This window comes from Electrona antarctica, assembly GCF_951216825.1.
Source record: "Electrona antarctica genome assembly, chromosome: 4".
Taxonomy (NCBI): domain Eukaryota; kingdom Metazoa; phylum Chordata; class Actinopteri; order Myctophiformes; family Myctophidae; genus Electrona; species Electrona antarctica.
The window spans coordinates 44,825,091-44,850,756 of NC_136809.1; the positions used below are offsets into that span (position 1 = coordinate 44,825,091).

The 25,666-nt window shown below is 42.9% G+C and overlaps 1 pseudogene across 1 annotated transcript; it reads right to left on the minus strand.

Annotated features, from left to right (window-relative positions):
* Positions 1–4,091: 4,091 nt before the first annotated feature.
* Positions 4,092–25,445, minus strand: LOC306921334 (syntaxin-4-like; annotated as a pseudogene). The gene is made up of 2 exons: positions 24,751–25,445; positions 4,092–4,115 (listed from the first exon to the last, which is right to left on the minus strand). The product of its transcript is annotated as a syntaxin-4-like (transcript).
* Between the last annotated feature and the right edge of the window lie 221 nt (positions 25,446–25,666).

A 25,666-nucleotide genomic window follows, 5' to 3' on the forward strand; every position in this document is an offset into this window, starting at 1 on the left:
ACTTTTTTGAAAAAATCTTCCTCCTTATATAACAATGATATACCTGATGATCATGTTTTAGGGTGGAAAAAATAACGGCACTCCATCTTTAAGTTACGTTTAAGCCTCACGGGCCGGGTTGTGACAAATTATACATGCCTTGAATTTGATTCATTGACTTTTTCAATCTGTCGAACAGCACCTGATAACCGCATGTATAGTCTCACCATGGCTGGACACATAATCGTACCGATTCATTCATGGCGATAGATGTTGGATACTCTAAATGACCCTATTCATTCTATTCAATCTACGAATAAACCTACTAAAGTGTGGCAAAATTGGCACACTTTGGCCCAGGGACACCCAGATAGACATCTCCAAAATGACATATACTGTTACAGTCGCTTGCTATGCTTAATGTCTATTTCACTTGGGTATGAATCCAGAAGCTGGAAAACATATGTTTTAACCATGTACTGTACATGCAGTGCACTGTACAGTTGGAGGCCATCGATATTGTCCTTTTCTTTTTGCTGAGGTTTGCGTGATCTGCGCAAAAGGACAGTTAACCCATTTTGGGCGGGAACCCCTTTTGGTGTTTTAAACATTGTTATATTCTATATCTATTGTTATAATCTACAAGCTCGTAGCGCGCCACCGAGTGGCGCGCTACGAGCTTGTAGGTCTGCTATTTTTGAAAAATCGTGAAAATATTTATTTCAGAAAACTGGAGGATTTAGAAGGATTTTTTAAAATGTTGAGGTCAGGCCTAAATGGGTCAAATGATAAGGGACAATATCGGTGGCACCCAACTGTATGTACTTCATTGAGCGGGGTCCCACAGCCATGCTATGGTTTCCCTCTACACACATTATTTCACATACTGTCAGGTTCCGTTTGGCTCAATGCCGGAATGAGAAACTTCTCGGGGTGTTTTCAGACAGTATAGTGGCCGTCTTGGGAATAAGAAGGTCCCCGGTTCGATCCTCTGCTCCTCCGCTCCTCACGTGCACTGCATGGTTATTATAAGTGTCCCCGAGCAGGAAACTTAACCCCCAACCGCTCCCCGGTGACTCTCAGGCAGCTTACCTTCTGCTGGGGTCAATGCAGAGAAGTAATCTCCCCTCGGGAATCACTTCAAATATGTGTGTGTGTGCGTGTGCGTGTGCGTGAGAGAAGGGAGACGGAGAGAGAGAGAGAGATGTCAGGGAGAGGTGAGGTCAGACTCAGGTGGGTGGGTGGGATGGTTAATAGGCTAGCCCAGGCCAATCAAATGCCAAGAAAGACCATCATCATTTAAGGCACCAAAGCCCATACCCCTGTATTGAACAGAGCCCATTACGACCCCCAGCTGAGTATTTCTGGAAGATGGACGACATAAAGTTGATAATGGAGTGCAATGCAGGCCTTTGACCCTTTAATGGCACATTCTTTACAACTACAAAAACAATCAATCTTAGGATGGTGTTGCAATGGCTGTTCATAGGTTCGGTATTTGTAGTGACCCCATCCCCCCCCCCCCCCCCAATCCCCCATCCAGTTATTACACTGGCGCAGTCCAGAGAAAGAGGGAAGAAAAGGGGAAAAGAGAAAAACAAAGGACAAGGCAAAGAAAACTAGACTCACTAGGACAACAAGTCACACTATCAGTCAGTCAAAACAAGAGGGTATGGAGTAGACTAACTAAACACGCACGCACCCACGCACGCACACCCGTTCCAAGTTGTTGGAACCAGCAGTAGCCTATACATGAAAAGCATTTCAGGGAACTGTTCCTTTTAAAGCCTTAAGATAATTAAGCTTGTTAAATTGAACCAGCCAAACCAGCCAAACAGAACAGATACATATTTATTTGGATGTGAAAAAAATCGAGGGACCAGGCTTGATCCCTGCGGTATGTGGCCAACTCTGGTACTCTGGTACTCCCCAAAAAGACACATTAGTTTTCCCACAAGGGAGGACACATTTTGTGTGATTTCATCCCAGTGCATCTGGTGCAGGCTGGTTGTCTGGACGAAAGCTTTTTTTTCCTTCTGAATTTAGAGTAGCAGTTGTAGTTTATTTTTCCCTCAAAACTTTGTCTTTGTGCCAATAACCCTCCCAACACATTAGGGAGGGTTAACGAATCTCTCCTACTGCTCTCGTTCAACAGAATCAACACCCATCAATGAGGTGACGCCCCAGTCCGTAAGAGTCGTATAGCTAGTGCAGCCTTTTGTGTTATACATTTTCTCTATAGACCAATTATTTGTTTACAAACATTGGGACTGGGCGCACGGGTGACTGTTTCATGTAATCAATTCCCAACAGATCTCCAAACCTGTTGTTTTGGGGAGCGCTGGTTTCAGTCCATTCAACCTCCTCTTGTGAGTTGGCTAGTGAGATGCACCCTAGGAGACATTTATACTTCAAAGCCCAACAGTATTGCGCACAGAGAACAGCTGATATACAAGCTCACATCGCATCGCAGATGTGACTGTTGTGAATGTAGAGGTCTGCGTGCGGGACACCATCGCGGGACGAAGCATAAATTATACTTGATGGACTGCAGGTGCGCATGCAGCCATGCACAAATAGGTTCTGCTGCCGTGTTCATGAGCGCACCTCCCGTTCTTATGACAGCGACTGGAGGTGTGGTTTTGAGGACAACTGTTTTGAATTGCTATTATTGTTCAAACACAACAGAAAGCAAGGATTATATATTTCAAGGGCGAGAGATCACAATAAAAATCCTAATCATTCTTCCTCCACACTGGGAGAAAAACAGCATCTGAAAGTTTGATGGGGCATTTTTTACACGTGAGTGCAGTTAGAACTTTTCCATTGCATCTTATGAGAGGTGGTGTTCTTCTGCTGCCTTTATGCGCACGCATGCTGTTGCTTATCAGTGTGACGTCGTCTGATAAGGCGTCTATAGGTCGTCCTAAAGACGAGCCTTCCATCGTCGCTTCCAATCATCTCGGTTCTCCACACATCCGGCCAGCTCGTTGGTACTTTGCGCTCCTGCATCTTTCTTGAGTACATCCACATATGTTAGTGTCCTCGTGACCGGTGGCCATGTGTTGGTTCCCACAGCACCAGTTTGCTGGCTGGCAGCTCCTGGTGTCTTTGGCAGTGCCCTTCAAGTCTCATTCTCCTGGCTGCTATTTTGTCGCTCACCCTGAATATTCCAGCATACAGATTCTCGTTGGAAACATGTGTACTCTTGCTGATGTTGAGCACGACACGTAACATTCAGGGTCCAGCATTAACTGCCATAGGAGAACAGATTCTACCATCGCATAGAAGAAGCTGAGTTTGATTTGTCGGGGGAGGTTGGAGTTCCATACACTGGCCATGCCTTGAATGGCATGGCCAGTGTATGGAACTCCAACCTCCCCCTTGTACATTGGCTCTTATTAAAAAATCACACCCGTGTGAACTGAGTGGTGCAAGGTCTTATATAGCCTGATCAGCTGTGGTCTGACGTAATGTCAGTGACCATAGTAACCATGCTCATTTTATTGGGCCCCACATACAGGTACACACATACATAGACACATAGACATATAGATACAGACAAAGCTGGTTGTTGGAGTGGTTTGCACCACTCAAAAATTGAGTAGAAATGATATGCATTAAGTGGGGATGCTGATGTCATATGTCATCATAATACAGGTATAATGGAAAACCCCATAGACCCCAATGATTATTATGGCATCAGCATGATGACATAATGGAAAACCCCCATAGACCCGTGTCGTGTCAGAAGTTACACTATAGAGACATACACTAAACTCAATCACCACTGAGGAGGATGCAATTTATTCCCAGCCCACCTCTGAGATGCAGAGCGAGTACATCTCACAATGAGCATTAGTGAGGGACCAATTATATTATGAAGATGGGGTTGAATAGAGTTGGTTTTCCTTAGAGGAAAACCTGCAGCAACGTTAACGTGAATCGTAATTATAATACTGTTGGGCATCACATTTCACTGCGTAGGTTGCATACGTTGACCGTTGACTTTTTAAACTGAACTGCATTCCACTCAGGCATGTCAACATTTGTGAAGACTATAACTCTCCATAACTTATACACTACTTTTTACAAAAAAAACACTGAAATCACTACAAGCGGTTTATTCCCACCATCTGTGAGACACACGGAGAGACATTACGAACAGAAATGTCAGGACTGCTTTAATAAGCTGCTCCAATGGTCTGTCGGAGCTCGTGGCAGAGGAGGGAGAGGTATAAACAGCTCGTGGCAGAGGAGGGAGAGGTATAAACTGGCGCTAATTGAATACCAGGACCCCGGGGGCAGGATGAGGGCTAGCCATGCTATTACACAGAATTAACCACACTCTCCCATAGGATCACACTTTAAGGATATAATTATAGAGAGCACACTGTGTGTGTGTGTGTGTGTATAAAGGCTTAATTTATACTTCAGTTGACAAAATATATGCATTTTCAACCGAAGGAATGTGACATTGTCACGCGACAAAGCATTAATTAGCCTTGACCACTTAACCACCACTTTGTCCACACCATGTTAAATGGTATAGTAGTGCCTTTATCAAAGGCGCTTTACATACTGTAGATTGTGCATTACATTCACCCATTCACACACACACACATTCATACACCGATGGCGGCGGAAACCATGCAAGGCACCAACCTGCACATCGGGAGCAATGGGAAGGGGTTCAGTGTCTTGCTCACGGACACTTCGACACTAACTCTGGGAGCCCGGGTTCGAAATGGCAACCTTGCGGTTACCATCCGGCAACTCTACCTCTGAGGCACCCCCCCCCCCCCCCCCCATGTTCTGGCCATGTCAAAATAGGTGAACAATCCTCAAAAATAGCCAATCTGCAAGCTCCCAACAGGTGTTGCGCCACGTTGTGAGTTTGGCTATTTTTAGCAAAAAAAGATAACATTTTTTTGAGGAGAAGCAAAAAAGGAGGGGGCCAAGCAAGTACAAACAGCTCGTCCTCAGGGACCCCAGCCACAGTGGTGTTATAGAGTTATGTACTGTAGCAGTGAAAGTAGCAAAACAAAGTTTTCGTAATGTTTCTTAATTTCTTTAGGTTTTCTGAGCTCAAATGCACCCAAAAAAAAACCTGAAATTTTAACATTCAGTAGATTTTCTGTGGTCTGGGTGGGGTTTTCTGGCTCAAACAAGTGCTCTGATTCCCCTGCTGTTTGTGATGTAAGAGCCAGCAAATCCCATATATGTCAATGGGATTTGCCAGCAATGTCTTCATCTGATGTCTTTCATTACAGCTCAAAAGGCTTCCAAACCCCAGAGAAAACTCCACCCTCCGGAAATCCAGTGAATATTCAAAGTTCAGGTTTTTTGGGTGTAATTGAGGTCAGAAAACCTAAAAGAAAAACTGCAATGTAGAAAACTGGAATTCTCAATTGCCAGAAAGAACAATGTCAAAGGAAAGTTCCATTTAGTATGGAACATTTATCAAAAGGATTGGTGCAATAACAATTTGTAATACATTACAGATGATATCATCACAAATGCCAACAACAGAATGTGGAGGGGTGTTGTCCATTTAGCATAGTTTTTGACTGCTAGTTTGTTTTGATTTTTGTCTTTTGTCTTTTTCTTTTATGTAAGTCATGTGTCATTTGTATACTTTTATTGAAAATACTTCATTGTTCCATTTACATTTTTCAAAATGTATGAAAATCGTTTGAAAATGGCAGATCCACAAGCGTCGCTATGGCACGCATTGAGAGCTTGTAGGCCGAAATATATATAGGGCTGAACTAACATTGTTAATGGTTAATGTATGTTTTGAATAATCTAAATCTACAAAGTAACTACAATAGTTATTTTTTATAATCTTTTTATTCATAGTGCAGACATGACAAACATGATGAACATTCAGTTTACAATGCATCTTTTTCCCCGCCCCTTTTTTTTTGCTGCCAAACAGACAGAACCTACAGAATAGTGTTTTCAACAGTGAGCTGAAATTGTCAAAGAAAAGAGTAAACAGTAACTACAGTAGTAAGTGTCAAATATTGTAATGTAGATGAGATGTAGTGGAGTATAAAGTGTAGAAGTATTGGAATTTGGAATTACTAAGTAAGTAAAGTACAAAATACTATATAGTTATATTGTTTGTGAGGGTCCATAATGTTCAGCGAGCATGTGTTGATGAGTGTGAGTATGTAAATGTGGTGGGTATCAGTGTTCATTTAGTTTTAGTCACATTTTAGTCCCCTGGAATGTTTTAGTGTCAGTCTAGTTTAAGTCGACTAAATATAAGATTTTAGTCGACATTCATCTACAGTTGATTTAGTCGACTAAAATGTATTTTGGCGGGCCTTGATGCTGTCGTAATGGCTCATTTTACATTTGCTGGAAATAGTAGATCTAGATTTTAGTCTAGTTATTATTTGTTGACGAAATTGTCGATATATTTAGTTATATAACTCAGTTATAGTCATCATACCTTAGTTTTCATTTAGTTTCTATTACAGTTGGGTGCCACCGATATTGTCCCTTATCATTTGACCCATTTAGGCCTGACCTCAAAATTAAAAAAAATCCTTCTAAATCCTCCAGTTTTCTGAAATAAATATTTTCACGATTTTTCAAAAATAGCAGACCTACAAGCTCGTAGCTCGTAGCGCTCGTAGCGCGCCACCGAGTGGCGCGCTACGAGCTTGTAGATCTGCTATTTTTCAATAGCTAAATTATAACAATGTTTAAAACACCAAAAGGGGTTCCCGCCCAAAATGGGTTAACTGTCCTTTTGCGCAGATCACGCAAACCTCAGCAAAAAGAAAAGGACAATATCGATGGCCTCCAACTGTATGCGTGGTTGTCTCCATGGCTTTTGGCAGGAGTGTGTGCATTCGTATTCCTCGTCAATCTTTGTTGGATCTCATACTAGTATAATAATCAGCTTTTATATCAGAGTAATGTCAGACTATTGGAACCGACAGACCTCATTACACAACGAGAGCAGGAGCAGAGTTCAACCTTTTGAAGTTCTACCGTTATCCATGAGTAGTTCTCTCTCTCTCTCTCTCCGTGATGAATTGAAATTCCTGAATTCAAGAGTAAGCTCTGAGTCAGTCAAGGGTGTGTGTGTGTGTGTGTGTGTGTGTGTGTGTGTGTGTGTGTGTGTGTGGCTGTGTGTGTGTGTGTGTGTGCAGGCATGAAAATAAATGTCTGAAACAAAGAGAACGGTTGAGGATGAGAAGAGTAGGGGAATGATTGAGAGAGGGATGGAGCCAGGGATCGCTTGGCATGAGGAAAGTTTCTGCATAATTCAAGTCAGGTCAAGTTGATTCTCCCAGCATCTGCATCTGAGTGCCAATCGCTAATGGACGTGTGTGTGTGTGTGTGTGTGTGTGCGCGCGTGCGTGTGTGTGTGTGCGTGTGTGTGCGTGTGTTTGCCTGCTCGTGTTCATATGCGCGCGTGCTGTGCAGCTAATGCCATCCTGCATTAAGATCTTTAAAATTAGCACTAGGCTATAAAAAGTGTAGGCTATATTTAGGGATATACGGTACGTGACTAGAAGGACAAAATAAATAGCTTTGATCAAACAAACAAACAAACATGAATGGCTGGTTGGCTGGACGGACGGACGGACGGACGGACGGACGGACCGACCGGCTGACAGATGGACAGCTGTATACGGATGGATGGACCAGATGGAGAGCTGCATAGATAAACCCACGGATGGGTGCATGGATAACATAATTTGGACGTACAGCTGAATAAATGATGTGACAGATAGATGAGGCAGACAGTCTGGTGGACCGAGTGTCTGAATAAATGAGGTACTGTGAAGTGGACGGCTTCAATTGACCGTCCAGATAAGTGCTCGTACTTTTATAATATTAAGGTCAGTATTCAGGTCTGGTTTTAAAGCAGCAAGGTCCAAAAAACATGATTAAGGCCCAGGGTTAATTGCCAATACAATAATATGGAATAACAAGAGCACACAATTATGTAAGATATAACCTTAGTGCCGTATTATTATTTTATCAGAAACCACTGCATTTATTTGCAGTCTATTCCCTTGAGCCTGTTGTTTGTTGACCCAAGGTTCATGAACCCAAGGTTCATGCCACTTCATCTGATATTGCATTTGTACAGTTGGAGGCCATCGATATTGACCTTTTCTTTTTGCTGAGGTTTGCGTGATCTGCGCAAAAGGACAGTTAACCCATTTTGGGCGGGAACCCCTTTTGGTGTTTTAAACATTATGTTATAATTTAGCTATTGAAGAATAGCAGATCTACAAGCTCATAGCGCGCCACCGAGTGGTGCGCTACGAGCTTGTAGGTCTGCTATTTTTGAAAAGTCGTGAAAAGGATTTAGAAGGATTTTTTAAAATTTTGAGGTCAGGCCTAAATGGGTCAAATGATAAGGGACAATATCGGTGGCACCCAACTGTAAGTCACTCTGGATGAGAATGTCTGCTAAATGGCCAATTTGTAATTGAAAACTGTACTGTGTAAGTTTATGCTATCCTATAGGTTCATGGTTAGAGTGAGATATTATCATAGTTGTTGTTACATAGTTGCAAATACAAGAACGAACCTGAATAATGGTGTAATTGATAATTCACTATAGAGCGTTGCAGTCCCGTCGCAGTCCCGCCCCCCTACACTGGACCAGGAAATGATCCGTTCATTTTCCTCATAGACATTTCAGAAAGTATTTATTTAAAGACGTTTACGCCGTGGACAAAGCCAACTCGAGTCGTGACAAATCATGACAACACAATTTTTTGGGCCGAACAAATAATTAGAAAGAAGAAAAAAACGGCAGGTTACAACACTTTTTATTGTTTTTCTTCTTTGTAATTATTTGTTTGGTCCAAAATATTGTTTGTGTTGTCATGAGTTGTCACGACTCGAGTTGGCTTTGTCCGCGGCGTAACCGTCTTTAAATAAATACTTTAAGAAATGTCTATGGGAAAAATGCATTGGGATTCATTTCCTGGTCCATGGTAGGGGGCGGGACTGCGACGCTCTATAGCAAAGACCATGCCTTCTAAATAGATTTAAGGTTAGGTTATTCATGGAGTATGGCGGTTTATGGGCGTGTCACATGCACGGCATGAGTCGTGCGGCATAAAAGGTCAAAGATATGGAACTACGAAATGGTCCACAAAGATCCAACAAGATCTATTCATTGTATGCTTTGGAACATATTGTTTGCAGTAGTGTCCGGTATAGGCTACCATGAGCCCTTTATCACACAACTGTATCTCACAAAGATGCTGCAAAGAATGTTTTGAGGAACTGACACCAACACGCACGTCAGAACCACGCTGGCAACATCACTTTAACCACAGTTTAACCCCATTATAGCCTAAAAGATCTATTATAGCAGATCTAATAGCTCACAACACACTAATAGCTTGTAGAGCGGCTATTTCTTTTAAATAATTTGGGACATTTTGGGGTTATGTGCTAAAGTGGTTAAATGGCTAATACTGTACTCGTGCTGTATTGTACTGTCCAGGCCCTCCTCCCTGGCCTGTGTGTGTGCGTGCGTGCGTGCGTGCGTGCGTGCGTGCGTGCGTGCGTGCGTGCGTGCGTGCGCATGCGAGTGACGCTGCTCAACAGTGCCATCCAGTGGTATTACCGAGGTGTTTCAGCTTTCCGTGCTCAGATGGACAGACACAGGGACACCTATAGGGACACACATAGCTATGCAATGGAGTGGCTAGCACCACTCAAATATGTTGCAGTGAGAGCCACATCACCGTTGAAGGCAGATGTCTTACGAGTCCAATATATTTTTTTTAACCATAATATCTGTATATAGTTATCTTTGAATTCCACGTACATGACAGCTTATTTCTCCTTGATTGTTACAGACACACTCAAAGACAGGTGTGTGGTTTCATCTGAAAGTGACAAGAGGTGAATGATTAAAGAGTGTGTTTCTCAAACAGGAAATGAAGCAGATGACACTGCAGGCATAATTAGTTCCCTTGGATGCTCCACCTACCGTCTCAGCACTCTCTCCAGTGCTGAGACGGTGACTCTCTTATGAGTCACTGATGGAGTCACGACTCCTCAAGTTCAACAAATATGCCAGAATGCATATGGGCACAGATAGCGACGCACGCACGCGTGCCGTGCATTCGCTACAGATAACTTTTAGGCCTGCTTAAGCCCTTGGAACTAAAGCGCGTGCGCGCAGCGCAGTGACGCACGAGTCCACATAGACACACATGCACTCCGAGACAAAATGCTCTGAATCATCATAGCACGTAATGAATAGTAATCACAGATATTTACATAAAACAAAACATAATCCCTGTTGAAAATTCAGATGGAAAAAAAAAACGAATTATACGGGGAAGAGAGAGCAGTCAAATGGAAAACCAATGAAAGTAGATGAAAACAACTGCAGTAATGATAATGTTATAGCAATGTGTGTGTGTGTGTGTGTGTGTGTGTGTGTGTGTGTGTGTGTGTGTGTGTGTGTGTGTGTGTGTGTGTGTGTGGGGAGGTGGGGCGGTAATGTTATAGCAATGGGATGGATATAGCGGAAGGAGTGTGTGTGTGTGTGTGTGTGTGTGTGTGTGTGTGTGTGTGTGTGTGTGTGTGGGGAGGTGGGGCGGTAATGTTATCCGCATTTGCGTGCAATTGTGCATGTATGTGTGTGCATGGACATACATGCGTGAGTGCGGGCGTGTGTACACGTGTGTGTGTGTGTGTGTGTGTGTGTGTGTGTGTGTGTGTGTGTGTGTGTGTGTGTGTGTGTGTGTGTGTGTGTGTGTGTGTGTGTGTAATCTAATGGGTGATGCAGTGAGGTTAGAAGTTATTAAAGGGAGTGTAAAGCAGAGAGAGCGTAATTACCAAACATAAATGGGAAGCTCTCACCCAATGCATTAAATTACCCTGAGAGGAATGCCAGCTGATAATTGGACTCTCTCATCTGTGTGTGTGTGTGTGTGTGTGTGTGTGTGTGTGTGTGTGTGTGTGTGTGTGTGTGTGTGTGTGTGTGTGTGCGCGTGCATAATGTACCTCTGCGCATGTGTGTGTGTGCATGGGTGCGTAATGTACCTGTGCGCGCGCACACAGGTACATTACGTGCATGCGTGCGTGCGTGCGTGCGTGCGTGCGTGCGTGCGTGCGCGCGTGCGTGGATGAATGTTGTACTGTGGAGGCATGGGGATGAATCCCATCTGCGCCATAGTGCAAATATGCTGCATAATATAGCCGTGCCTGCTATTGTGTACATGTGCGTGCGTGTGCGTGTGCACGTCTTAGTCTGAGCGTGGATGTGTTTGAACACGCCGGGGTATCTTTATCCTGCTCGCATTTGAAAATTGGTCAGTTCATGTGTGTGTGTGTGTGTGTGTGTGTGTGTGTGTGTGTGTGTGTGTGTGTGCATGCACATGTTTGATGTCCTCCCTCTCAGGGGTTAGCTGTTGTTGCTAGCACGCTTGCTGTTCCACAGTGATAAATCCACGGTCGCTCCAGTTGTGACAAACCATGGTTCACTTCAGGCTTTACCTCCCCCGAGAGTCCGGAGTGTGCGCGTGTTGGCGTGTTGGTGTGTTGGTGTGTTGGTGTGTGTGTGTGTGTCTGTGTGTCTGTGTGTGTGAGTTTGTTTTGTGCGTTCATAAGAATCAAGGGAGAGTGTGCTTAAAGCCTCTCAATATACGCATCCATGAGAGTGTTGACATGAAAGAAGCACAAGAGAACGACGCAATTTTCGCCGGGCCGCAATTTTCCACGCATTGTTAGGTGCATGTGTTGGTCTGATTGTTAGGTGCATGTGTTGGTCTGATTGCCATTGTTAGGTGCATGTGTTGGTCTGATTGTTAGGTGTTTCATTGTTAGGTGCATGTGTTGGTCTGATTGTTAGGTCATTGTTAGGTGCATGTGTTGGTCTGATTGTTAGGTGTTTCATTGTTAGGTGCATGTGTTGGTCTGATTGTTGGTCTCATTGTTAGGTGCATGTGTTGGTCTGATTGCCATTGTTAGGTGCATGTGTTGGTCTGATTGTTAGGTGTTTCATTGTTAGGTGCATGTGTTGGTCTGATTGTTAGGTGTTTCATTGTTAGGTGCATGTGTTGGTCTGATTGTTGGTCTCATTGTTAGGTGCATGTGTTGGTCTGATTGTTAGGTGTTTCATTGTTAGGTGCATGTGTTGGTCTGATTGTTAGGTGTTTCATTGTTAGGTGCATGTGTTGGTCTGATTGTTAGGTCATTGTTAGGTGCATGTGTTGGTCTGATTGTTAGGTGCATGTGTTGGTCTCATTGTTAGGTCATTGTTAGGTGCATGTGTTGGTCTGATTGTTAGGTGCATGTGTTGGTCTGATTGTTAGGTCATTGTTAGGTGCATGTGTTGGTCTGATTGTTAGGTGCATGTGTTGGTCTGATTGTTAGGTGTTTCATTGTTAGGTGCATGTGTTTGTCTCATTGTTAGGTGAATGTGTTGGTCTGATTGTTAGGTGAATGTGTTGGTCTCATTGTTAGGTGCATGTGTTGGTCTGATTGTTAGGTCATTGTTAGGTGCATGTGTTGGTCTGATTGTTAGGTGCATGTGTTGGTCTGATTGTTAAGTGTTTCATTGTTAGGTGCATGTGTTGGTCTGATTGTTAGGTCATTGTTAGGTGCATGTGTTGGTCTGATTGTTAGGTGCATGTGTTGGTCTGATTGTTAGGTGTTTCATTGTTAGGTGCATGTGTTGGTCTGATTGTTAGGTGTTTCATTGTTAGGTGCATGTGTTGGTCTGATTGTTAGGTGCATGTGTTGGTCTGATTGTTAGGTGTTTCATTGTTAGGTGCATGTGTTGGTCTGATTGTTAGGTGTCTCATTGTTAGGTGGATGTGTTTGTCTCATTGTTAGGTGGATGTGTTGGTCTCATTGTTAGGTGAATGTGTTGGTCTCATTGTTAGGTGCATGTGTTGGTCTGATTGTTAGGTGTTTCATTGTTAGGTGCATGTGTTGGTCTGATTGTTAGGTGTTTCATTGTTAGGTGCATGTGTTGGTCTGATTGTTAGGTGTTTCATTGGTATGTGCATGTGTTGGTCTGATTGTTAGGTGCATGTGTTGGTCTGATTGTTAGGTGTTTCATTGTTAGGTGCATGTGTTGATCTGATTGTTAGGTGTTTCATTGTTATGTGCATGTGTTGGTCTGATTGTTAGGTGTTTCATTGTTAGGTGCATGTGTTGGTCTGATTGTTAGGTGCATGTGTTGGTCTGATTGTTAGGTGTTTCATTGTTAGGTGCATGTGTTGGTCTGATTGTTAGGTCATTGTTAGGTGCATGTGTTGGTCTCATTGTTAGGTCATTGTTAGGTGCATGTGTTGGTCTGATTGTTAGGTGCATGTGTTGGTCTGATTGTTAGGTGTTTCATTGTTAGGTGCATGTGTTTGTCTCATTGTTAGGTGGATGTGTTGGTCTCATTGTTAGGTGAATGTGTTGGTCTGATTGTTAGGTGAATGTGTTGGTCTCATTGTTAGGTGCATGTGTTGGTCTGATTGTTAGGTCATTGTTAGGTGCATGTGTTGGTCTGATTGTTAGGTGCATGTGTTGGTCTGATTGTTAGGTGTTTCATTGTTAGGTGCATGTGTTGGTCTGATTGTTAGGTGTCTCATTGTTAGGTGGATGTGTTTGTCTCATTGTTAGGTGGATGTGTTGGTCTCATTGTTAGGTTGATGTGTTTGTCTCATTGTTAGGTGGATGTGTTGGTCTCATTGTTAGGTGCATGTGTTGGTCTGATTGTTAGGTGTCTCATTGTTAGGTGGATGTGTTTGTCTCATTGTTAGGTGGATGTGTTGGTCTCATTGTTAGGTGGATGTGTTTGTCTCATTGTTAGGTGGATGTGTTGGTCTCATTGTTAGGTGAATGTGTTGGTCTCATTGTTAGGTGCATGTGTTGGTCTGATTGTTAGGTCATTGTTAGGTGCATGTGTTGGTCTGATTGTTGGTCTCATTGTTAGGTGCATGTGTTGGTCTGATTGTTAGGTGTTTCATTGTTATGTGCATGTGTTGGTCTGATTGTTAGGTGCATGTGTTGGTCTGATTGTTGGTCTCATTGTTAGGTGCATGTGTTGGTCTGATTGTTAGGTGTTTCATTGGTATGTGCATGTGTTGGTCTGATTGTTAGGTGTTTCATTGTTAGGTGCATGTGTTGATCTGATTGTTAGGTGTTTCATTGTTATGTGCATGTGTTGGTCTGATTGTTAGGTGTTTCATTGTTAGGTGCATGTGTTGGTCTGATTGTTAGGTGCATGTGTTGGTCTGATTGTTAGGTGTTTCATTGTTAGGTGCATGTGTTGGTCTGATTGTTAGGTCATTGTTAGGTGCATGTGTTGGTCTGATTGTTAGGTCATTGTTAGGTGCATGTGTTGGTCTCATTGTTAGGTGCATGTGTTGATTTGATTGTTAAGTGCATGTGTTGGTCTCATTGTGAGGTGCATGTGTTGGTCTGATTGTTAGGTCATTGTTAGGTGCATGTGTTGGTCTGATTGTTAGGTCATTGTTAGGTGCATGTGTTGGTCTCATTGTTAGGTGCATGTGTTGATTTGATTGTTAGGTGCATGTGTTGGTCTCATTGTTAGGTGCATGTGTTGGTCTCATTGTTAGGTGCATGTGTTGGTCTCATTGTTAGGTGCATGTGTTGGTCTCATTGTTAGGTGCATGTGTTGATTTGATTGTTAGGTGCATGTGTTGGTCTCATTGTTAGGTGCATGTGTTGGTCTCATTGTTAGGTGCATGTGTTGGTCTCATTGTTAGGTGCATGTGTTGGTCTGATTGCCAGCCGGGGCGCATGCGGGGGGGCGTGTGGGTGGGAGATTAATTGCGTATTGGTGTTAGTGTGTCAGCGGAAATGGGAGCCTGTGTGTCCAGGGGAAGGTCCGTGATAGAGAAAGACTGATTGTCTATCGATACATGTGAGACCGAGCATACATTTAGTGTGCATGTGCAGTTGCACGTGTGCCTGCATGCTGAGCGCATGTGTTGTGCGCCGCAGTGCGCGTGCACGTGTGCCTGTGTGTGTGCGTGCGTGCATGTGTGTGGGGGTGTTTGTGTCGGTGGATGAATTGTGAGTATGCACACATGCATGCGTGTTTGTCCCTGCACGCTGCGTGCGTGCGTGCGTGCGTGCGTGCGTGCGTGCGTGCGTGCGTGCGTGCGTGCGTGCGTCTGTATGTGTGTGGGTGTGTGTGTGTGTGTGCGTGGATGAATTTGTGAGTATGCACACATGCATGCGTGCTTGTCCCTGCACTGTGCCCCTGAGTGCATTCTCCTCCTCCGCTCTCATTCCTCTGCACTGTCCTTGCAGTGTCCTTCTCTCTCTCTCTCTCTCTCTGTGTCTCCGTGCCTCGCTCTCTCCATCTCTCCACTGCCACCCCCTCTCTCTTCTTTCTCTCCTCCTACACTTTGTGTTATATCCCCCCCCTCCCGGCCCACCCTCCCTGCGCCTCTCCCTCTTTCATTCATTTTCTGTTGGCAACTTTCTACAGCAAGGGAATAGCATGCTTCAAGAGCTTTCAGAGAGGGTGAGAGAAAGCGTAAAGGCAGATGCAAGCTTGGCAATCACACTCCAATAGACCCTTCAAGTATCCATACAACAGTGATGTTAACACACACACACACACACACACACACACACACACACACACACACACACACACACACACACACACACACACACACACACACACACACACACACACACACACACACACAGTGTCGATACAGTACATTGATGTGCTGTGCGTACTGTATGTATGCACGCCTGCAAAGACATAATGCACTTATGTACTGTATTAACAAAGGTGTACACAGAAACAAACATGCATATGCGAGCACCAATGTGTGAGTGAAGGTTGTTTAGAGACTCTGGTGCAGAAACAGTAGCGCACGCACACACACACACATGCACACACACACACACACACACACGACATCTGTGTGCTGCTGTGTCAGTTCTTTGGATTACAGGAAGTATCCACTGTTTAAGTCGGACGATCGATGGGCAAGCGGTTGTGATTACATGCAATATACCATCTGAGCAGATGCAATGTTTCTGTCTCATTCTCAGCACATATAGACGGCGTAGTGCTGCCTGATCCTACACTTCCAGAATCCACTGCGACGGCTCTCTTCTCAAGGCCATTGCCCCCTTAGAGTAAATATATGTAATAGAGACGTCACCGAGAGGAAACACTGAAGCGCAAAAGACATGGTGGCCGAAAGTGGTATTGCACTGTGGGCCCATATGGGCCAGGCACTATGCATTGCGCGCGTTCACGTGCCATGCTCCAAACGCTATGTTTCATATGTGAACACACGCAATTATATTCAACGGCCCAGCGCGTTCACGCACGGCCCATAAGCAATACCAGAATGCACTGTTTCCAACCCGGAAGAACGCCTCATGCACTGGGTGAGCAACTCAATGCAAGTGGATGAGAGGAGAAATCCGGTGACGTCATAGAACTCTATGATTGCCCCCAGAGTGGCTGGCCAACGGCTCATTTCTGATTTTATGCTGCATCGTGGTTACAATATCAACGCTTCTGGAGAGAAATACAGTTTTTAAAAACGGACCTATAGCTATGGAGGATGGAAACGGAAGAGGTTTCAAAATAAAATAGAGCGCAGGATATACGGTGGCGGTATAGCGGACAGCGCCGGATGTTTTGGTGGCGGTCAATGAGCTAATTACTGGACACCCACACCTGTACAAGTTTTGAAAGGATCATAGTGCATTCTACTTATAATGCATTATAATCACTGATATAATGCATTAGTGCCTGTGTGACTATAACAGTGAGTGGTCATTATAATCACTGATATAATGCATTAGTGCCTGTGTGACTATAACAGTGAGTAGTCATTATAATCACTGATATAATGCATTAGTGCCTGTGTGACCATAACAGTGAGTGGTCATTATAATCACTGATATAATGCATTAGTGCTTGTGTGACCATAACAGTGAGTGGTCATTATAATCACTGATATAATGCATTAGTGCCTGTGTGACTATAACAGTGAGTGGTCATTATAATCACTGATATAATGCATTAGTGCTTGTGTGACCATAACAGTGAGTGGTCATTATAATCACTGATATAATGCATTAGTGCCTGTGTGACTATAACAGTGAGTAGTCATTATAATCACTGATATAATGCATTAGTGCCTGTGTGACTATAACAGTGAGTGGTCATTGAGTGCTATATGCTGTTTTTGGTGGCGTTCGTTCGTTGTTTTAATGTTTTAATGCTTTACTTAAAGCACCCACTGCCCATTTATAGTGACTTTTAACGACACTATAATTCATTATAATAGCGATTATAGTGTATTAAATAAAGTATTATAATTTAATGTATTACAACTATGTAATACTTAAGTTAAGTCATAAGACCAGCCATGGTACTTAATACGCGCAAAGCCCTCAAAGTCACTATAAAATAAGTTATAATGTGTTGTGCTTATTATTATATGAGCATTATGGGTATAAAATAGTGGTTACTTATACCTATGATTATACAGTGTTATAACCAATCATGCATTATACTGTAAGCATGTTTATAAAACATTATATACGATTCTACAAAATGTCTTCATGGGTTTCGTAGAAAGTGTTACCTATAGTTAAAGGAGAGTTCCTCACAACACGTTTTCTTTACTGAATTCTGATGATAATGTATGTATGCACATAAAGAAGGTAGGATGTCCGCACACCGTTCTTAATACTTTCAGCGCCATTGCCGACGATTAAAGTCAATTGAAGCCTAATTTTGATACTGACGCTTAACGCCAGTATACGCCAGTATAAAAGCTCAATTGCCTTCGGCAATTGAGCTTTTATAGCGCGTTCGATTGCTCGAGCCAAAATGCTACTCACGTTAGCCGGTTAGCTAGCTGTGTTGTTAGCACAGCACTGGATCGCCCATCTTAGATCGTCGTCGCCATAAGAATCCATTCTATCCATTTCTTTCAATCGCCTGTATCTCCTATTCCTTGTCGCAGATGGCATTTTGGTCAAAACAGTGTTTCTTTGACGGCACAGATCTGACGATGTAGAGCTCTCCAGAGCTCCGGGCTGGATTCAGATTGTAAACAAGGCCTGCCTAGCTCCGTGTAGATTCCAAGGTTATGACTACTGCTCATGGACCGGAAATGGCGGCTTTTCAAAATAAGAGCTCAAATTAAAAAAATGGCGTGAATTAGATCCTAATTTTTCAATAAATGATAGCGGCCTAAGTGTTAAGCTCCCAGTAGTATTTTATTAGGATTCAATATAGGAGGGAATGTTCTATTGTTCAGCACCCGTCAACTTGTTTTGAGATGTAGGAGGGAATGTACATTCTATTGTTCAGCACCCGTCAACTTGTTTTGAGATGTAGGAGGGAATGTACATTCTATTGTTCAGCACCCGTCAACTTGTTTTGAGATGTAGGAGGGAATGTACATTCTATTGTTCAGCACCCGTCAACTTGTTTTGAGATGTGCGTGCTTCCATTTTGGATCTTATCTCAATGTATGTATGAACCCCTGTTGGTGGCGAAAACCGCCTATACCTTTAACCCATTTTGACCTGAGGACGATTCTACAAATGTCTTCTAAATCCTGACAGTTTTCTGAAAAACCTCATGTTTCTATGTCAGTGGTTCTCAAACTATTTCATGTCAAGGACCCCCAGAATTGTCTGTATTTGGCCGCGGACCCCCATCTGAAAATATGTTGTTACAGCGACCCCCCCCCCCCCCCCCCCCAGAAGCAAAGATTTGAGTTAAAAACGTTCGCTCTGAAAGAATATAACATATTTGCGCCACATTTTCACGACTTTTCAAAAATAGCTAAAGTATAACATAATGCTTAAAACACCAAAAGGGGTTCCCGCCCAGAAACGGTCTCAAACTGGTCAACCGACGTGGAGCATAAGCAGGAGCAGATAGAGCCACAACACTCTGTGGAGTTATTCCCCACAACAACAACAACAACAGATGGAAATATAATTTCCACGCGATTGAAGAAGAGATCTATAGCGCTTGACTGGCCGTGCGGGTAAAACGCTGAGGAACGCTCAGCATGGAGTTTTTCTTTTCTTTTTTTTTGGTGCTAATTTTCCAGTGATCAATGGATTATCAATTTATCATCATCATTTTCCGATAAGAAAACGAGTTTGGGCGAAACTCTCCTTTAAGACGTACAATATTTGTGTACAGAGTAGATTCAAGTTGAGAGGCTTAAAGGGATGAAAGTAACAGGCCGAACTAGAGTATAGAGGAGATAAACAGAAGACAGGCAGGCAGAGAGAAACTAATGCAGAGCATATCGTTGCTGTCCAGAGAAAACCACATAACTCAGTGTTTGTTGTTTATGATTTTTTTTCTCCATAAATCAGTGCTATTGAACACCCTTTAGGTCTGTGTGTTGTTTCGAAAATATTGAACCAATGGAAAGTAGTAAAAAACGCATTGGACAAAACGTCTTAAATCCATTGGACCCTCAAACTGTCTCCTTCTCATGCAAGTAATTGACAATATCTAAAGTCACAACACCAACTTTGATGAGGCAGTTTTGCATTGTTTAAAAAATATAAGGTTTTATTCATTTCCTTATAAAAATGTATATTTTTAATTTCCTGAAAAATGAACATTTTGGAGTTATGAGGTTTCCTCCGGACAGCAGAGATATATGTAATATGAATGCAACCATGGAGACAGGAAGGACAGAAAGAAAGAAGTGCAGTATAACAGAGTGACAGACAGATGAAAGCAGGACAGGCACAAAGAGCTATAGGGAACAACAGATGTGCAGATCCAAATGGACGGACGGACAGACAGACCAAAAGGAGGACAGATGGCGGGTGGACACTCTGCACACAGTCTACAGTTGGAGGCCATCGATATTGTCCTTTTCTTTTTGCTGAGGTTTGCGTGATCTGCGCAAAAGGACAGTTAACCCATTTTGGGGCGGGAACCCCTTTTGGTGTTTTAAACATTATGTTATAATTTAGCTATTGAAAAATAGCAGATCTACAAGCTCATAGCGCGCCACCGAGTGGCGCGCTACGAGCTTGTAGGTCTGCTATTTTTGAAAAATCGTGAAAATATTTATTTCAGAAAACTGGAGGATTTAGAAGGATTTTTTTAAATTTTGAGGTCAGGCCTAAATGGGTCAAATGATAAGGGACAATATCGGTGGCACCCAACTGTACATGAGACACGATAACAGTGGAGGAAAAACAAGTACTCACATGTTTCACTTAAGTAAAAGTATCAATACTGCAATGTAATGCAGCTCTGTTACAAGTAAAAATGAAGGAATTCAAAATGTACTTGTGTAAAAGTACAACGGTATTGGCATACTTAAAGTACGAAAAGTAAAAGTACTCATTATGCATTTTATAAATGTGCCATTTCAAGTTTTCAATGTCTAATAATCCTTCGAAAATAGCAGATTGTGACGCATTGTGAGCTTGTACCTCAATATTGTACTTAACCCATTCAGGCCTGACGTCGAAATTTAAAAAAAGAAAGTTTTCTAAATCATGACAATTTTCGGAAAGATTTGAGGCACATTTAAACGATTTTTCAAAAATAGCAGACCTACAAGTTCATAGCGCGCCACTCGGTGGCGCGCTATGAGCTTGTAGATCTGCTATTTTTCAATAGCTAAATTATAACATAATGTTTAAAACACCAAAAGGGGTTCCCGCCCCAAAATGGGTTAATGGTTAATGTGGTTAAACGCTAACGTGACATGGATGCGTTCCAGGTCTCAATGGATTAAGTAAATGTAGGCCTACTACCTTTATCAGTGAGATAAAGAGACAGATAGAGAGACAGTCAGTTTGCTAAATGGATCTGGTTCATAATTGTGTTCTGTGACAGCTGACAGTATAGCGCACTTAATTAAAGCCAAGCAGGAAATGACTATTTATAGAGAGGCCCCCTCCCATCCTCCCATCACCACTAAATGACATGGTGTTTTATTTCCCTGCAAACCCACTGCCTGCAAAACGCTGACTTTATTTAATTTGATAAGTGTGTGTATATGTGTGTGTGTGTGTGCTTGGGGGTGAGCGGGAGAGGGGCTTGTGCGTGCGTGCGTGCGTGCGTGCGTGCATACTGTCTGTGCGCGCCTGCACGTGCAGATTAGGAGGAAATGTACAGTATTTTTAATATAGAAATATATCACCATTATGATAGTAATGTGCCATGGGCATTCAGTAACACATGCACACGCCGCGCGCACACACACACACACACACACACACACACACACACACACACACACACACACACACACACACACACACACACACACACACACACACACACACACACACACACACACACACACACACACACACACACACACACACACACACACACAGACTCCATGAAGATATGCAGTGTGACAGCATTCGCCTTGACAGTTTGAAATGCCAGCCTCCAGTGTCTGTGTAAGTGTGTATAATAAATGTGTTCTTTGTGCGTGCGTGCGTGCGTGCGTGCGTGCGTGCGTGCGTGCGTGCGTGCGTCTTTGTGGATTTAAGTATGTGAATTATGGCAGCCACCGCTTGCAGAGCATCGATTAAATACTGTATCCATCCACACGGGAGATATCTTCACGTCACCGCACCGGGTTTATGGGTGATGGCGGTGCCTTTAGCCCCATTTATACTTTGTCTTACGACTTCATGACTGTTCCAGAAAATAGCCTACAAGTCTACAAGTTCGCAAGGTGTCGCGTCCGCTTCTGTGATCTTGTAGATAGTGTTCAGGATGTGCAGTTCCAGACTCTATATAGCATTGGGAGATGTGTGGAATAGTAGTCTACAAAAACAACATGACATGTCTGCAATTAAAGGACAATGACATAGTTGTGTTCCTTTTACATTTGTTCATTAGTACTATGACATCACTATCATGATGTCATTGACACATCTGTTTGTACCAATAGAAGAGTTGTGATATTGAGGGGGCATGATATTGAGGGGGCAGAATATATCTTTCTTTTTTTTTTAATACATTTTATTCAAAGAGTATGAGCATGACATCATATGCAAGTTTGACAGAAAGAAAATACAACTCTTTGTTTTTATATTTTCTCCCACAACTCCTTTCCCAATCCTCCCCACCCACCCACCCACCCACCATTTTTCCCCACGAGGCCAGACATACAAACAACATATATACAGGTATAAAACCAATAGGTTGAGTACATAACTAAGATACAAAGAAAGGGATCACATGGTTATGTTCACAGAAATAATTAATAAACAACTTAAAAGGGGGGTTAGTGTGGATATCTATGTTAAAGTCTGATGTGCAAATCATGACATGTGATTTGTGCGAATCACCCACATGTTCCTAAATGGTCATTAACACTTCCCCACACCCCATTTAACACCATATTAGGCAACAGGAAATATCCAACGTGGAAAAAAGAACTGATCTGCAAGCTTAAAAATGTGTTGTGTCGCATAACCTTGATAACTTGTGCACATCTGTTCTCTCTGGAGGCGAGTCCCTCCATCGTGCAATGATCTATAGATCAACACATATCTCAACAGATCAGCAAAAAGACAAAATACAAGAATGGGCCTCGACACAAAATGCACTTTAAGAATCAGAATGAATTTTAGGTATCTTTTGGGTTCCAAAAGTAGTGTGTGGTAGTGTGTGGTATAGATGTGCATCTGAACCATGACAGAGTGATGTGGCTGACAGCTGCACTGCTCACTGGAGCAGTGTTTTGATTTAGTTTTACTCAGTCTTTTGAGTAGAATTTGATTTAGTTTTAGTCATATTTTAGTCATCTGAAATGATTTGGTGTTAGTCTCGTTTTAGTCGACAAAAAGACGTATGATATTTAGTCACTAAGAGAGATGGATTTTGTATACATATTGTATAACATTGTGTTGCTGATGAAACCTTTTCATAGATTAGTCATAAGACTTGTGTGACGGCACTGTCATCAGTGTTGTGTAAATCCTTTTGTTTTGTTGGTTTTCTATTCATATTGGATTCATGTTAATGTGTAATGTGGATATTTACCACTTAAACCCTCAATAAAATAGTACACCTCATCTTGAACATAAGATTTTAGGTCGCCTTCACACCAGAAAGCTTTACTGCGATTTAAACTAATCCTGCCGCACATTGTCGGAAAGTGTGCTTCGTTTGGCAGGTGTGAAGGCTCATTCGAATCCTAATGCGAATCAAAGAACCACATTCTACTCCGCCAAAAAACGGGGGTTTCGCTTTGCTTCCAATCGCATTTGATTTCGATTCGGTGCAGGTGGGAATGCAATGCGCAGCAAATAAAGGAAATTAAGCAAACTATGTGGCGGATGAGGAGCTAAACACAGTTGGAGACGGAGAAGGGATATGAATTTTACGCAGCGCAAAGATGTCCCGTTTAACCCTGGATAGACGTGGGTAAATAAGGAGACTGAAGCCCTCATTGAAATATGAAGACGAGTACATTAATCAATTGCTTAAGGAAACACATAAAAACACTGTAGTGTACAGAATATTCAGTCCGTCTGTGCGTAAACATGGAGTGTTGTCACTGCTGTCACTGTGTGGGGAGGGAGTGGGAACTTTCTTCATCTCGATAAACTTGTAAACGTCCGAGGTCGGATTCATTTTGTGCTGCTGTCTGCACTGTGCCTCCAAAAGAACACCGCGTGCGCACGCACACACGCACGGACGCACGCACGCGCACACACACTAGAGTGAGAGAGAGAGACGTCTAGTCCCCGACACACGTTATTCATTTTACGTTTACTCGAAGTATAATTTTAACACCATAGATTTCACTGTGTAGTTTATGAATTGAACACATTGATAAAGTTCCCTGCTGCATTTCCAATTGCTGCAGATGACAGCGCAGTGTGATTCACCAGCAAATTACATATTTCATTTCATTTCATTTCATATTTATTTATTTCATTTCAGTTATGGTTTTACATGATTATATTAATTTTACTTTGTACTTATTTTTTACATATACCATCCCAGAAAAGAAAAGGAGCAGGAAGAAGATAAATCTTATTTATACCTGCCATATGCAAGAATGATGCAACTTCTCTACCCATTCGCATAGACTCTACCGAAGGTCGTGAATGCGACCGTAGTCAACTAAAGTCAGTGGTCCAGACATCTTTTATGTCTTCCTGTGTATTCAAATTGGCTTAAGGGAGGACCCAATGCACGAACAAATCAATCAGCTCCACATATGGTCACAAAAGGGGCATGCCCATATGCCGATGACATCAGGGATTTCCATATATGAGCATAGAAGGGACAATCTCTGACAGATACAGAGAGCTCACATTTGTGAGCTTGTAGAGCGGCTACTTTCAAATGGCTGAAATGTATACAAGACTGAAGTGGGTAATGTATGTTTTGTAATAATAATCAAGATCTAGAGTAGAAGTAAAAGTATTGGAAATTTGAAACACTCAAGTAAAGTACAAATACCTCAAAAATGTACTTAATGTACTTAGTTAATTTAGTTTCCACCACTGTCCATATATACAGTATATGGGTATATCAGTCAGATCAATATGACATCCATATCATATTACTGATAATGCCTAATACACTATAGTACAAGTACATTTACATGGAACATCCCGTGTCAGATGTCCCACATGCGTCAAGGCACCCTTGGGTGCCAGGGCACCCACGATGACGACTAGAACAATTATGAGGATGGCAAGACACACCACGAGCCAAAAACATTTCTTGCATCTCCTCTTCTTACTTTCAACCGCATGTCCTACATCACTCCTTCGCCACACATAGATGGATGACTGGTTGACGTTAGCTTTGATGTTGTTCACCTTCTCGCCTTGCGCCCTGCACCTCCATGTCAACGTACTGGCATAAGAGGTGCTCAGCTCGAGCTTCAGGATCTCGTCGTGTCGCGACTCGATGTCATTCAGGGCCTGTAGATGTTCTGCGTGAAAACGTCCGTCTGCCCGCTCTCCAGCATGTTGTCCAGCTCCTCGTCGGTCACGTTCAGCTGCCTCTTGATCCTCTCCACATTGTGGGTTCTGTACTGAGCCTGGACGCTGTTACAGTGGCGCATCAGCTCCACAAAGCGCCCGGACAGGCCGCCGTGCTGATTGCGCCAAATCCTCGTGTTTATGGACGCAGATTTTCCGTCATCCTTTCCCTTCTCGGGTTCTATTAAACGTAGTTTCATGTTTATGTCGTGAGCCGTCGCTTTGATCTGTTCTCGTAGCGTCTGGAGCTCTTTCTTCATGCTATCGTCTGGCAGTGCCACACCCAGCCACACCCAGGTTTTCTGTTTCTTCTCAAGGTCCGTGACGTTTCTTCCGAGACTCTCCAGGCCTGTGTGAATTTCCTGTACCTTCCTAAAAAGGGCTTCAATGTCCTTCTCTCCACTCCCCCCTGTTGAGGGTCCTTGATTCTCCTCATCTGGCCACCCACTATTCTGATGTCCTAATTCCATTGTCCGATCCCGCATTTTCCAAAGTTATGTAAATGACCTAGAAAAGTACAATCGGGGGATGTTGATTGACTGACTTTGAAGTACAAGTTGACAATATAATGACACTAAGGCAGAGAAGGCGCTTGAGGTCATGGAGCACAGGAACCTTCCTTTAGTGAACTGTCATCCGGTCCCTTCGTCCATGTGGTGATGTTTTAACAAAGCAAAGACCTGTCAATAGC